The sequence below is a fragment of the Canis lupus genome, chromosome 5 (genome assembly GCF_011100685.1).
Source record: "Canis lupus familiaris isolate Mischka breed German Shepherd chromosome 5, alternate assembly UU_Cfam_GSD_1.0, whole genome shotgun sequence".
In the NCBI taxonomy this organism is placed as follows: domain Eukaryota; kingdom Metazoa; phylum Chordata; class Mammalia; order Carnivora; family Canidae; genus Canis; species Canis lupus.
The window spans coordinates 56,251,381-56,267,419 of record NC_049226.1 but is presented as its reverse complement, the minus strand read 5'-3'; the positions used below and the strand labels follow the sequence as shown (position 1 = coordinate 56,267,419).

At 52.1% G+C, this 16,039-nt stretch overlaps 1 protein-coding gene across 1 annotated transcript in view; it reads right to left on the bottom strand.

The window, feature by feature from the left end:
* The window catches only part of SLC1A7 (solute carrier family 1 member 7), a 42,629-nt gene that overhangs the window by 19,942 nt on the left and 6,648 nt on the right, over positions 1-16,039 (bottom strand).

The window sequence follows — 16,039 nt, the reverse complement described above, 5'->3', positions numbered from 1 at the left end:
TCTGTCACTGTCTACCAGTCTCTCTCATCAGACTGAGGACACGAGACAAGAGGGGCAGGTGTGACTTCTCTGTGCATCCCCAGTGCACGTGCAGCAGGAGCTCTCGGCGCCGCCACACAGTAGGTGGTTACTGCAGACTTACTGAGTGAATTACTGAATGTGAATGAGTCAGAGCCCTGGGCTGGCCCTAGTCCCGGCTCTGCCCACTGCTTGTGGGACACCTTTGGGCCCATCTCTGAAATGGGGCTGTGGTTTCTCTGAGAGGTGCCACTCTGTGGCCACCTGGGCCCAGACTCTCCTTTGTCCTCTTCATTGTGGGAGGTTGTGTTGAGGGGGATTGTGGGTCTCTCTGCCCTTGGCTCCTCCCCACCCCTGCCAGCCTTGCCTACTGGGTGAGTGTCAGCCCCAGAGCTACTCTTGTTATGGCTGTTGGTTGGGTGGGTGGAGAGATTAGTGATGCAGAGGCTTGTGCTTTGCTTTGCTGCCAAAAGGATTTTTCCCCAAAGCCCTTTCATTCTTTCAGATAAAGGAAGTATTTGTCTGGTTTTAATCATGTAAACAAAAGTGAATAATCCTTCCCCATCCTGCTCCTCTTATCATTAGACTGCACGCAGGCAGCATCCAGCCTCAAGCTGAGCATGGCAAGCTTCTCCCCACCTAGGCTGTAGCTGCTGCCTTGAGTACCCTGCTCTTCCCTGGGTTGTTAAGACATAATTGGAGGGTCCCCTCCTCCAAGAAACCTTCTCTGACCACTGGCTGGGGCAAAGGCTCCTTCTCTAGGCTTCCACGCTGTTCTCTGTCCTAGCCCCCACCTCACCGAGTTCCTATTTACTGAAAGTGCCTCTGGGACTGGGCCTGGGTCTGAATTCAGTGCTGGGTCCACAGAGCCAGGCACAGAGCCCAGCCAGCATGCAGTCTGGTAGCAGTTTGCTGATGAAGGAGTGAACGAATGAATGAATGTTTACAATCTCCGTTCATCCCTTGTCTGCCAGTGTGCCATATGTTAGTGATGGGCTTGGGGGTGGGTCTCAGACATAAATCCTGAAGGGCTCATAATGGGATTGTGTCAGCAAGGGGAAATGGGGGCTGCCCTGCATTTATCATCCATGAGAGAGATTATCCCTGGAGTGAGGCCAGCACATCAGCCCAGGGCCAAACAGCTCTCTGACACAACAGAACCCCCCACAGCCGAATCCCACTGCTTCAGCTCATGGGGAAGCCGGGCCCAGAGAGGAGGACCTGCCCGAGGTCACACAGAGCACTGGTGGCCAGCTGGACCAGAATTCAGGCCCTGATGCCAGGCCTATCCTCTTCCCTTTATGTATTTGTTTAAAGCTTTAGTGCGGGCCCACTCTGTGCCATGCCCTGTGTCCAGAGGAGGAAATCCAAATCACTCTCCAACCTCATGTTGCTCCTGGTGTGTGGCAGGAGGGCAAGAAGGAGACAGAGTCAGATGCTCAGGTCTACATGGACTCAAGTAGCCCCGCAACAAGGTGGTCATATGAGTACCATAAGCGAGAGGGTAGGATGCGCTACCTTTATTCAGCTAGAAGAGTCAGGAAGGGCTTCCTGGAGGAGGAGGCATTGGGTTGGTCCTTGGGAGGATGAGGAGGATGAGGAGGTAGAGCAGATATCCCAGGCAACAAGACAGCAGTAAGCCCACAGAGAGGCTGGCAAGTATGTGCTGTTTCATGGGGCCAGAGCCCATGAGGAATGGTGATATGGGGGCTGATAGATAAGATGTGCTTGGGAGTGGGGGTGGCCTCGAGTGCAGGCCAAGGGAGGCAGAGGGAAAAGCAGGGTCCAGTACCATTCATCCAGCCGAATTTGCTGGCTGTGGGAAAAGAGAGACCTAAGAACTCCTTAGTCCACATCGAGGTGAGGTATACGGGAAGGGTACGACACTGGGAGCTGTGAGAGCAAGCATCTCTCATCTCAAGCATTTTAGGTTGCCCTAAGGATCTGCCAAAGCAGAATTAGACAGAATGTGAGCACACCCACCCAGGGCTCTGAGCAGCCCTTCAAAGCGATGGTGCCTTTGGAAAGATGTTCATATTTGACGTTAGGTGGAGAAAGCAGGGTACTAGAGAGGGTCCACAGCTCTGCGGGGGGTGGGGGCGCGAGAGCCTCCACGACAGAGCGCCCATCAGGTGCACACAGACAGGGGCAAAGGGCCCCTCCAAGACACCCGGAAGAAGAGGTCTAACATAGGGGCGCTACCAGCTCGGGGACAGACCCAGATGTGGGAAGGGAAGGAGAGTAGGTTCCAGATACAGCAAGGGAGCCCTGACCCAGGAACTCTGGAAGGGGAGGGCTGATGGGAAACATGGAAGGAATTCTATCACTGGGGCCTGAATCAGTTCCCCTCTGGAACCTCCAAAATGGGAGGGGTTTTCCTACTGGCTGGAGAGGGAGGTGAGCAGCTGGGAGGGAGGTGAGCAGCTGGGAGGGAGGTGAGTAGCTGGGAGGGAGGTGAGTAGCTGGGAGGGAGATGAGCAGCTGGAGAGGGAGGTGAGCAGCTGGGAGGGAGGTGAGTAGCAGAGAGGGAGGTGAGCAGCAGAGAGGGAGGTGAGCTGCCTGTCTAGTCCAGTTGCTAGGGACGCAGGTGTTGGCTGGGGCTCAGCAGCTGGGAGCTGCTCAGAGGAGAGCCTGGACCCTGTGCACGTGGGGTGCTTCAGGGACTCAGAGTAACAAGAAAGGAGGTTCAAGGTCTTGCCATTGACCAGTGGGGTCAAAGTCTCAGGCTTTCCGGCCACACTGTTGAAGTGACTTTTGTGAGGACCCCAGGAGCAGGGTGGCTTGTGTGAACTCGCATGAAAGTGCACAGGAGAAAACACTAGAGAGGTTACAGTAGCTATGCTTGGGTGGTGGGGTAATGGGTAATTTTTAATCCTCTTTTACTGATTATCCACATTATTATTTCTAGAATGAGCATTGTGGAAAACACAATCCCTTGAGGACCTGGCAGCCACAGAAACCATAATTTGTCTGGAGCTTAGATATCCCCAAACACCAGAACATCCATCTCATTTGATCCTTGAAAAATATCGTAAGTCGTGCTGCCTTATGGAATTACAATGTTGGCCACAATTGTAAAATATTAAATATCCCTAGTGGTCACATTTTAAAAAGTGAAAAAAAAATAGTGAAATTCATTTTGGGAGGGAAATTCATTTTAATAATACTTTATTTAACCCAGTATATCCACAATACTATCATTTCAGTGTGTGATCAATATAAACATTTTTACACTGCTTCAGGTGTTAAATCTACTTTAAATTAATTTTTTAAAAAGTTAAGCCCTTCAGTTGCACTAGGCACATTTCAAGGGTTCAATAACCCACTTGTGACTAGTAGCTACCTTATGGGACTACACAGTTTGAGTTACAGAAGGAAACTGAGAGTTCAGGGAGGTGGAGATAATTGGCTGAGCCCCGGAGCTGGTAGCTGTAGGGTCAGCTGTAGGGGTCTCTGACTCAGAACACTGCGGGGTTCCCGGGCTCCCGGGCCCCTCCATGATCCTGAGCTGGCGTAACTCCTATGCAAGAAGAGTGTCTTCTAGTTTTGGCTGACCACGATTCTAATGTGACAGAGTCCATGTAATGCCTTTAGAGTTCAACTCTCAGAGATGACAACTTGTCCCATGATGGATCTGTGGTGGTGAGCTCCCCGTCTTCGGAGGTATCCAAGTGGAGCCTGGATGGCCAGCCACCTGTTCAGATGCTAGATGGAGGCTTCTAGACTGAGTGGAAGGTCATGAGGATGACCTCCAATGCCCCTTCTGGCACATAATTTATGGTGAGGGGAGAGAATAGGTAACCTTCCCTCCCCTGCTCCCAATCTGGCTGGGGCTCCTTGGAGCTGCCGTGGTCCTTCAGGGCCCTGGGGAAGAGCCTCAGGGACTGAGAGGTCTGAGACTCCCTCCTGAGTCGTAAGGCCACCACCCAGAGCCCAGGGGTTGTGGACTAAGAGACTGCAGTGACTGGGGAGGGGGCTCAGCTCCATCTGGTAACCGCTCCACATGTGAGGGTGGGCGTGCGGGGGTGGAAGTGGGGGACTGTGGCTGCCAGGCTCCCCAAGGACGGACAAAGACGCTGTTTCCTGACCCTCACCTGGTCCACCTCACCCCACACCAGCCGCTGACCCCACCCGACGCTGGGTGGCACTCACTGCCGCCTGTGCACCTCACTGTGGCCATGGACAGACTCCTTGGACTGCGGGCCACCCCCGCCCCCACCCACCTCCAGTCCTTGGAGGCTCCCCACTGCCCTCACAGGAGCCCAGTCCCCTGCCCCTGCTCCTCCTGCCTGCCTTCTCCCCCTTCCTACTGCTGCTCACCTTTCGTGGCTCCGCTGGGGCACCACCTCCCTCCGAAGGCCCCTTGGAGCCCACTGGCTGGTCTAGGCAGCTCCTGGAGGCCCCACCTGTATCCCTCAATGACTGGGACCCCTAGGCCGAGTTCCTGAACCTCTGCCTGCCTCCGTTTCCACTGGAGGATAGAATAGAGGTAATGATGGTTCATTATGAGGGTTAACGTAGGTTTAGAACAGTGCCTGGTACCTCATAATATTCAATACCTTCCAATTATTAGCATTTGCTCTCCAATGTCATGATGTTTTGTCCCTTTTGTGACTGCCTGCCCCTGTGGATGGAGGGCTGACTCTGGCTCAGTTCCCGGCCCTCAGAGCCCAGGGCCTGGCCCAGCCTGGGTGCAGGTGTGTTGCTGTGTGTGATGTTAAACCACAGTGTAATTCTAGATGACACTGTTAAAAGGTCAGCTTAGCTCTAACGACCGTAATTGTCCATGGTGGGCTCTCTGAGGACAAGTCACCTAGACCAGCTTTGGTCCCCTTGCCAGGTTTCGGAAAATAACCCTGGCACCATATGTCTGGGTGATGCTGAAGCAGGTGGCACCAGGACTTTGGGGAGGAGATGGGAACTTTTGGAAGGGACCGTCCCAGGCAGTGCCCTGTCCTGAGTGAGGACAATCTGAGAGGGTCCCTGGAGGTGTGTGCTTCCAGGCGATTCTTTCAGCCTCTCCTTCCTGGTCATTTTTATTAATGGCTCGGCCAAGGCCACGACAGCATGTGGTCAGATTTACAGAGGACAGGAAGCTGGTAGGAACAGCTTGTGTGCTGGACAAGGAAGCTGGGACTTAGGCAGATCCCAGCAGGTTGGGACCAAGGGCCAATTCTGACATGATAAAACTGAGCCCGGACATCCGGACATGTTGGGCCAGACCTAGCTTCCACAACTTGAAGAGCACGGGGAGGGGGGGGGGGTTTGCACTGAGCCACCGCAGCAGCACATGGGAAGGGGACTTTGGGGTTTGTTTGCTGGCAGCTTGCTGAGTCACCCAGGGAATGGGGCTGCCAAAGGACTGGTGTCCCTCTGCCTGTGGGGTCAGAAACCTGGGGAGCTTGTCAAGGAGGCCAGGAGGGACCCACCCTGACATTGGGACCTGCTGGGAAAAGGACAGGGGAGGGAGGCGTGCGTCTTGCAGCAGGGGTAGGCAGTGGTGACAGGGATGCAGGCCTGGGGAGCAGCCGAGGGGCAGGGGCTGTGGAGGAGGGGGCACAGTAGACCTGGAGATTGCTGGGATTGCTGGGCAAAGCCGCAGGGAAGGAGTGCTCAGCTCAGCACCAGGAGTAACTTTCTGCCCTGGAACAGACCACCCTGAGCAGTAGTGAGCTCCTGGTGCCTGTAGGTGTGCAAGCAACTTGCTGAGGCCACCAGATAAGATTCAAACCCTGGTTTACTAGCATGACGACATTCATAGTCACAGCATCCTGGCACTGGGATGCCAGAGACAGGAAGGAGCCCTGAGCCCGAGGCTCTGGCCTCAGCTGACCCATCAGGAAGGCTCCTCCAGGCAGGCCCAGGGCTACAGCTGCGGAGAGCCCACCAGAAAGGCAGCTGGAAGAAGATATCTGGGGGTCCACGGAACCCCTTCTGCCCTTCGAAGCCTCACGGCTTGCTTTCTTCCCCAGAGCAGATGACAGGCCCCGCAGCTGACAGCAAGTGCCACGTTAGTGCACGTTACTCTTCCCAGATGGCTCTGCCACACCCGCACCCGCAAGCCAACTCCTTCTAAGACCTGAGGCAGGATGCCCAGACTCCCACTTGGCTAAAGTCAGGGTCATCTGGTCCCACACCCCGTAGCAAGGGCACACATTTCTCTACCGCCTCTGCTTGCACACTTCAGAGGACAGAGAACTCACTACCCTATGTCAGCCCCTCCATATGGGCTGGCTATGCTTATTAGAGAGTCCTTTCCACTGCCAGAACAAAATCCACCTCCAGGGAAGAGAATTCCCCACTCTGGGCCCAGCCCTGTCCTCTGGAGCTACACGGACCGAAGCTCTTTGGTTCCCCTTCAGATGCCGTGGGGCTCAGGGTGCAGAGGTGGGGTGGGAGAGGAGGAGGGCGGGGTGGGTGGTGGGCACAGAGCCAGACTCCGCTGCCTTCTCCTCCCCAACTGCCCTCTGAAGGTCCCTACCTCCCAGGCAGACCCCTGGGCCCCAGAACGATGCTTCATTGGGGTTTGCAAATAACAAGCTCCCATGTAATGTGCAATTACCAAGCTTGAACTGAATCAGAAGTAAAAGCTGGAGAAGCTGACGCTGCAGCCCTCAGAGCTCTGGTCTGATCATTGGCTATTCTCAACCACTTTGCCCCAGGAAGGCTGTGCTCCCAAGTGTAATAAGGGTCCAGTCCAGTTCCTAACTCCCCGAGAGCTGAACCCCTACCCCTTTCTTTCCCACAAAGCAAAGACTATCAGGTGTGAGGGAGCCAGAGTGTTCCCCCGGAGGACCACCGCTCTGCTCTACAGGTGCAGACTGTCATCTCTACCATTAGGAACAAGTTCCTGGGATGCCTGGTTATGACCAGTGCCACCATGCCATGGTTAGGAGCCCCATGCCAGAGGAAGGAGCAACCACCCCCTCCCCCAGAGTCTAAGGGAACATTAGTCTCCTTCCTCCTCTCCCTCCACCAGTGGGGCTCCTGGTGTCTCTCCACTGAGGGCTTGGGCTGGGCTGCCCGAGTGAGGCTTTCTCCAGGTCAAATGAGACCCTCCAGTGCAGTGGTTCTCTACGGAGAAGGGAAGTGGGAACTTTTCAAAACCTCCCCACCTCCCCAAATTCTGATATGTTCCTAGCCTGACCCATGTTGCACACTTGCTCTGGGTGCTGTGGGTCCCAGAAATGAACGAGGTGGGCTCGTGGTCCTCAAGGAGCTCCATCCAGTTGGTGGGGAGACCTGCACTAGACCACACAGACCGTGGGTCATGGCCATGATTGGGAGAGGCCAGAAGCAAGGTCTAGCCCCTGCCTGGGAATCTAGGTTTCCCAGAGGAGGTGGCTGCCAAATGGATCCTTGCAGGTTGAGTAAGAATTCTCTACCTGGGTGGGGGAAAGAGCACGGGAGTCCTGACGGGTGATAAAACCAGGGAGGTTTTTGGAGTCACCAGGCTGATGGTCTGACCCCACCCATAGGCCACAGCTGGGCCATGTTCCCCCTCCTGATGAGTAAGGCGGTCAGCTGATGGGGCAAGAGGGCCAAGGACAGATCCCAGGGCTCCCATCAGAGAGGCCAGCAGAGCTCTGCTAAGAGAAGTTGCCCCATGGCGGGAGGGCAGAGCCAGGGCACAGGCTGCCCATTCCTCATGTCTCCCACTCACTGTGTGCTGGGGAGCCCGGGCAGCTGCCCCCACCCCCACCTGGCTCCTGAACCAGACTCCAACGGCTGCTCGGCCCAGGACCTTCTCCAATAAGTTAGAACGTGGGTGTTTGGGTGTTTTCTGCCAAGCTAGAGTTCCTCAGGAAGGGGGAGAAGGGAGTATTAGGTTTCTTTGGCCAAACATGATTTCCTGATTCTAAGAAAAATCAGCTTAAAATTCTTACAAGGAACAGAAAGGAAAACAACACATACGCAGGAATGCATGTACACACACGTACGTGCACACCACACACAGGTAAAGACACGCACCACGCAGTCCCCCAGGAACCCACACACGCACTTGGATTTCTTTGCTATGATGTGAAGCTTACAAAACACTCTGCCATGTTTCGGCATCGGTGAATCACAAACACATGGATTCAGTTTCCCTTGAATGATGCCTGGTTTTAGAAATTGAAGAATGAGGGGAGAGGAGGGTTTGGCAAAGAACAAGCGGAGAATTGGAGGCCCTCGCTGGATCCAGATGCTGGTCTGACCTACCCCTGCTTCCTGGTGTCGCTTGTCTGGGGGTAAGTGAAAACAAGGTGCAGTTGACTTCCCAAGCTTAGAAGCAAACTCCAGCCCATTTCAGGGCTTGATGGGCCACCAAAAAATAAAAATAAAAAAGCACCTGCTGGGAATGACTTTGTAAGTCAGCTGATGGCATTGTGTCTATTCTATGGCTGAGGCCAAGAGTGTGGTCAATAACAGAACTTGAGGGAACTCCAGGGTCGTGAGACACAGTGATGCTCCAGGAGGACATCCAGCAACACCCCTAAATGTCCTGGGAAAGAAAAAGCGTTTCCCAACCTCTACTCCGGCCTGAGTGGAAGATGAAAACAAGATTATAGAGAGGAGGTGCGGCGTGGGCAATTCTTATAACATCACATTAAATGTAAAAGGAAAAAAAAAGAAGAAACACATAGACTTATTTTTGCAGAAGTTACAGTAATGTCTCCTCTGAGATCTTAAAGGAACAGAACGTTGCCAATGCCCTTTGGGATAAACAATAAATTAAAAGCAAAAGGGATCAGAGTAGTGACAGGTGCTATTGCTGAGAGAAAATGGGAAAGGAAGGCCCCCAAGGCTCCAAAGATTTGACTTTTCTAGTGGAAGAGGAGTGATTAGCATGGGATCAGTCAGCAGTGGGGCATGGAGAGCTGAGAGCGGCAAAGCACTCGGGACCCGCCCAAGCACCACCCATGGGAGAGGGGCCTAGTTCAAGGACATGACTGTGCTGCAACAGGTCCTAACCATCAGACTCTTCCTATGCAAGGGGAGGCAGGATTTTCTAAATTTTGTCTGAGGCTTCTATGTCCATGGGTAAAGACAGCTAATCTTGCAGCTAATTTCATTTTTAGAAAACATTTTCAGGGGTGCCTGAATGGCTTGGTGGGTTAAGTGTCTGCCTGTGGCTTAGGTCATGAACCCAGGATCCCAGGATTGAGCCCTGCTTCGGGCTCCCTGCTCGTGCTCGGCGGGGAGCCCACTTCTCCCTCTCCCATTCTCTGTGCTCTGTCTCTCTTTCTCAAATAAATAAAATCTTCAAAAATTTTTTTCATATGGAAAATATAAGGTAAGAAGGCACAGTTAGTTCAAGGGAAAGGAGAGACTTCTGTGGTTTGATGGAGACACCTTAAGACCTTGAGACCCTAAGATCTGCATGCAGGGACACTGGGTGGCTCAGTGATTGAGTACCTGCCTTTGGCTCAGGTCATGATCCTGGGGTCCTGGGATCAAGTCCCACATCAGGCTCCCTGCAGCAACCTGCTTCTCCCTCTGCCTGTGTCTCTGCCTCTTTTTCTGTGTCTCTCATGAGAAAAAAAAAAAGTCTTCATGTAGAGTTATGGAAAGTACATCAGTACAAGCCTCAAAAGAGGAAGATGTTAGGCTTCCCACTGTACAGCGGAGCAGGCCCTTATTTGGCATATTCAATTCCGAAGTCAGTACAGAAAGGAAAAGCCAAGTTTAGTAAAATTTGCCTCGGAGATCCTATAAATCAACCATAAGTTGAGTAGGTAAAATTTTATTTAAGTTCACTCAAGACAGTTTTCTTCCTGGCTGTGAAATGGGTTGCTGTTTCTTGAGGTGAACACCAGCAGGAGCAGTCAACACACACTCAGAAGCCACGATGTAAAGAAAAAAATCCCCAACCTTTCTCTGCAGGGCCTAGCATCACAACTGCTGCAGAGAGATGCTCGCACCTTGAGAAGCACATGGGAACAGAGACTGGCTTAGTGCGAAGCGTGGCCACCGCTCCTAATGGCAGCTCGCTCAGGAGCACAGTTCTCTGAATGGGGGCAGCCTCCTGCCTCCTTTACATTCTCTTTGTTTTCCACAGCATGTGTAATCAAATTTGCTTAAGTTAAATGCACATACGATGGGATTCCACCAGGTGGGACCCAGGAATGAGTTAAAATGCAGACCTGGAGTCCCACTGGCTGTATATTTAAAAAATTAGATTGTCCTGCCAGCAAACATTTAACCAGTGGGTTCCCCAGGTGGTGAGCCTACAGGGAGAAATGCTCTAGCCAGAGACTGTGTGCACCTGTCCTCCCTGGCAATTGTATTCATCTCTGTGAACGAATGAATTGGCATCTTGTTTTTTGGTTGCTTCTTCCCAGCAACAGAGGACTGGCCTGACCAGCTCAGAGGCTCAGATGAGGGTAAGCTTCTGAACCAGTCTGCCAAGGACTACATTCTGGGCCTGGTGATTCACTACTAAGAATGATAAGAGCAAATATTTAGAGGGAAAAAATAACAGTAGCAGAATTAGGATTGTGGGAGGATGGGAGGATCTTTTTTGATTGTCTAAAATGTTTATAATTATAGAATTTTTTAAAGTACAAAAACATCTTTAAAAGGCAACTCTTAACCACCCTCCGAGGGTCAGTTCAAATGTTGGTCATGAAACTTCCCTGAATCCTGCCTTAGCTGCCCTTCCCCCTGCTCTTTACTCATGTAAAACTCATTTATTAGGCACCTACTGTATAGCAGACCCTGTGATGGCCCTGTAAAAGGGTTAGAGGAATTCATTTTCTTCAGAATTTGTTTATGATAAGAGAGTGGTCCAGAAAGAAAGAAACTCCTTGATGAGGCATGTGGTCCAGAAGCTGAGTAGCACCTCCACCCTACCCCCTGCCAGGAACAGGGCATGACTAGAGGTCACTTTTGAAAGACAAGGAGGATAGAATTTCTGGCTGGTCTTGGAATAGGAGTAGAGAGAAGGAAGGTAGGGAGAGAGAAAGAAAGAGATGGATACCCTGTGTTGATCCTCCAGTGATCCATACCCTTGCATAATCTCCCTCCCTAAGTGTAGATGGAATCTGTGACTTGCCTCTAACCAATAGAATATGACAGAGGTGATGGGATGTCACTCCCATGTTATGGTACATGACTGTCTCAGAAGGCTGGAGAGTGAGAGATCCTCCTCTTGGCCTTAGGAAGCAAAAAGCCATTTGGGGAATTGCCTTTGGAAGGGGCCAGAAGACAGGAAACTGCCGGTAGCCTCTAGGACCTGAGGGTGGCCTCCAGCTCATAGCCGCTAAGAAGCTGGGCCTTCAGACAAATAGCCACAAGGAAATGACTTCTGCCAATGACCCAGATGAGCTTGGAAATAGATGCTTCCCTGGCCAAGCCTTCAGATAAGAACACAGCTCAGCTTACACTTGGATTGCGGCCTCCTGAGACCCCAAGCAGAGGATCCAACTGAGCCAGGCCTGGGCTTCTGACCTATGGAAAGTGGTAGGTAAGATAGAGCTAAGCTTGTGGTCATTTGATCTACAGTAATCGATAACTAATATACAGAGAGACAGAACCAAGAGATGGCTGAAGGGCTTATACTTCTCAATATAATCCTCGAGCATGATCTTGCTCCTGACTGTCAGTGAAATTGCTACATTTGTGCCCTGTTTGAAGCAAGGGATATGTGTGTGGATGGGAGATAGGCAAAGACTATCCTCTGACTAGTGACAAGTACGCTGCAGGTACTAAATAAAAGCATGAAGAAGGCAGGGGTCACCTAAGGGATTGCCTGAGAGCAGAAACCGAGGTGGAGGGTTTCATGAAACATCTCATCTGCACCTTGGGAGAAGCCTGATGAAGCTTTCATGAGTCAGAAAAAAACAGGTGGCATTTATCATGTATCAGGAGCTACACTGGGTGCTCCAAGGACATCTTATTTCATTCTCAGAAGGGAGATGGGTGTTCTTCCTATTTCATAGGGAAGGTCACTAAGCCTCAGAAGCTGAGAGACTTGGTTAGGTTCACACTCCCAGTGAGTGACTCCAAAGCCCCAGTTCTTCCCCTGGAGTGTCCTGAAGATTCTCAGCCATGCCTGCAGGCCCTGGGGCCTCACCACACTCATTGGGGCTTAAGAAGCCACACCAGGCCCATGGGAGGTGGCCCTCAGTGGGACTGTCATGTGCCCTCTGAGGAGGGGGCTTAGGCCAGTGCCATTTTGGAGTGGATTCTAGAGAAAAGATGCCCAAGAGCTGGAAGATGCAGGACTGTGGGCAGACTGCCTGAGCTGGGCTCCAACCCAAGCCTCTGGCCTTACCTCCCTCTAGCTGGGCCTACTTTCTCTAAAACAAAGTGTCTCTGTGACTGTGCCCCTGCCAGATGGTGAGACCCTTTAAGGCCGGCACAGGGTCTTTTCATCCTTTGTGTCACCTTTCCACCATTACTACCCAGACTTCTTTACATCTCATCATCCCTCTTTGCTTGTCTATTAGTTTTTCATCTCCTGCAAAAATCTGTTACCTTGACCACCACCATTGGCAAGGGGGAAAATGAACCTGACGCCCCTCCCAGGATCTCACAGAACAACACCGGGATGTATCTGGTCCTTCTCCTCAGAGGGGCCATGGTGACTGGTGACCTTGGCAGAGGGAACTCTTAGCCAGCAGTAGGAGTGGCTAGTCCAGATCGGAATGCTGATTTATTTCTATGTCACTACTATATAAAAACAGGGGGTCTGTACCCTGTCATGCAGTATGCCAGCTGTGACTGTGAATTCATTTCACTAACAATACTGAGTACATCCAGGGTATGGGCAGCATCCACGGTGCGGACAGGTCATCGTCCATAGAAAAGCTGGGAGGACTTCAGAAGAACCTTGAGCTAGGCCTTGAATGCAGAGTGGGACTTTAATTAGGAAGAGAAGAGGGCATTCAAGGAAGAAGGGGCAACATGAGCAAAGGTATGAAGAAGAAAAGCAGGTGGCACACTAAGGGACCAATGAGGTAACCAGCCTGATTCCGGGGACCTGGAGTAAGAACAGGGTGGCAGGTTCTGCTGGAAAAGAGGTGGGAGCATCTAGAATCATGGGTGCCAGGCTTTGGGGCTCAGAATTGCCAGTTATTGGAACTAGAAGCAAGTGTACCTTAATATGGATCCTCCTGCTGCCCTGGAGCGATTATACTGCAGAAAAATCCCTGTGCCCTGGGGTTACAGCCTGGAGCTCCCAGAGACTGAGGAGCAGTAGCCCTCACACCAAGTTCTTTAGCCATCCACCCAAATGCTTGATTCCAAGAAATTAGGGTTGTTTCATTTCGTTTTGTTGAACCATTATAACACTTGTGGAAAGTTTAAAGCAAACCCCTGCCTGGGCCCCTTTGGCAGGTCTGGTTTAGTAAGCCCGGTGTGAAGCCTGACATCTGAATTATCAAAGCAGCTCCGGGGATTTTGCTCTAAGTGATGACCGCCACACCAGAGTGGTTGCTCCTTGAGGACCGGGATCGCCAGCCCGGAACTGGCCAGGAGGAAAGGAAACTGTGGGGGACCGTTGGATGATGGATGGATTACCAACCAGTTAAAGCCAAAGGAAAACGAGGCCAGGGATGGAGGGTTGAGGACTCAGAAATGTCTAATTCCTAACCCCCACCCCCAAGAAGGTTTAATTCTCCCTTAGCAGGAAAATGTTAAAGCACTTCCATTTTTCAGTGACACGGTTGCTCTGCACCAGCCCAAACTGTATCATAAACAAAGGAAATGTGTGAACACACACTGGCTTTTCTCAAGTTAATACCACATTCCGTTCCCGGCGAGGAGAAAGCACTTTCATCTGGTGGAGAAAGACTGGGTTTGAGAGCCAGGATTTGGAGAGCTAGACAGGCCCTTAGTCACTAGGTAAGCTGGATAAACTAAGGCCCAGAGTGAGGGTGCCTTACCTAAGATCACATAATAATTGTGGCAGAAGCAGGTCCAGGACCCTGGCTTCTGACTCTGACTCCAGGATTTTTTTTTTTTTTTTTAAGTAGTCTCCCAACATGGAGCTCCACAACACTGAGATGAAGATCTGAGCTGAGATCAAGAATGGATGCTCGATCAACTGAGCCACCCAGGCATCCTTGACTCCAGGACTTTTTAAAAGTTAAATGAAAAAAAATAATAATAAAAGTTAAATGATGCGCTCAAGGCCACACAGTCAGGCAATGGCAGGGCCAGGGCAGGACCCCAGGCCTGTGTGACTCCAGGTCCATGCCAGAGCCTCTGTCTGTGAGGTGTTTCTGTTCTGAGTAAGAAGCAATGCCCAGGCATTTAGGATGGTCAACAGTCAAGGTCAGCAAAGCTGCCTGACAGGAGTCCTGCACTTATATCAGAAGAAACCTGGGGCCGGGGTGGGGGTGGGGGGTGGTAGAGAGAAAAAGACTCTTGTGCTTCCTCCATGAACACACTTGTGTAGACGTCCTGTAACCTTGTATTTTCCCGTCTATCTCCCTCACAGCCCATGAGCTCCTCAGGGACTGATCCTCAGCGGGCTCTGTATCTCCAGGGCCAAGCACCATGGGAACACAACACATGATTATTGATTGCTTCCCCAATTCACCTGACAAGTGTTAAGGAGACTGACTATGTACCAGGCACTCCGCCAGACCTAGAGTGGAACCTCTACGGAAGACTATCCCTGCCTTTACAGAGTGTGCAGGCCTGTGGGAGTTGAAGGAACTAGGGAACAAGTGAATGCACACAGGATAACAAAGTATGGTGAGTGCTATGCAGAGAAGGGAGCAGGGCTTGGTGAGGCCAAGTGAGGGTGGTGTTGAGTGGGGACGGGTGGGGCAGGCCTTTCTAAGACAGGGATGTGAAATGGAGATCTAACAGAAGAGGAGGAGGAAGAGATGTAAATGGTGGGGAAGTGTGTTGTGGGCAGAAGGAACAGCATGTGTGGAGACCCTGAGATGGTGGAGGGGTTGCTCTGGTCGACCAGGCCAATGGGACCAGAATGAGTGGGGCCTGGGATGAAGTGTGGTGCAGGAAGTGGAGGATGGTGCAGGGCCTCCGAGACCAAGGTAAGGGTAGAAGGGTTTGTTCTAAATGCCACTGCAGCCCTAAACCCTAGTGGGTTTTAGGTTCATGAAAAGCACAGCCCAGAGGGCCCTTCCAGAGGTCAGAGTGGGAGAATGGGTGGAGAACAAGAACAGAAGCAAGAGGGCCACTGAGGTGACTGCGGAGTGTGGGCCCTTCGTGGAGGGGATGAAGCTGGCTTGGATTCCGGAGGAAGAGCCAGAGCAGTTACTGATCACTGACTGGTAGTGGGCGGGGGGAAGCGAGTAAGAAAGGGTGCGAAGAGCTGGGTGAATGATGCTGCCGGGAACAGGAGAAGGAACTGGTTTGCAGGGTATAATCTCAAATTGCTTACACTATTTGAGACACTTGTTAAACATCCAGGGGAGATGTCAGATGGGGGAGAGGTGGTGCTCAGATGAGAGGCCCCCACGGTGGGTGGGTCTGTACCTGGGAGCTCTGGGTCTGCAGGGGGAATGTCAAAGCTGAGGAGGGGAAGTCCTGAGAAGTGACCACACAAGCAGAAGTCGAGTAGAGGAAGAGGGACTGGGGAGGAGGCAGCTGGAGGAGGATTTCAAGAGCCAAAGTGAGATCAGCTGCTCTGTCAAGTGCATCAGCTGCTGTGGAGAAAAGTCACGAAGAGCAGGAACCCAGTGGCCTTTGGATTTAGCAACATGGGAGCTACTGGTGATCCTCACAGATTCACTGACTCGGTGAATGACTCAAAAGATGCATAAAGAGACAACAACTGGAGCGGGTTGCGGAGTCAGGGAAAGCTTTTGGAGGGAGGGAGGCAGCCTTTCAAGCAGGATCCTTGGAGGCTGAGTCCTGAGAGCCCTACGTGCTGCCTGCGGGAAGTGAAGCTGAGCTGTACCTGACAAAGCGCCTGTCCCCTAAGGGAAGGGAGCGGAGCAGAGGGGACCATGAACAGGCCTCCCCCCCACCCCCCACTGGAAGGAAAGCGGGGGAGGAGCCAGCTCGCTGCTCAGGATGTCCCTGCCCCAGGGGACAGAGCCCATGACCCCCCGACACA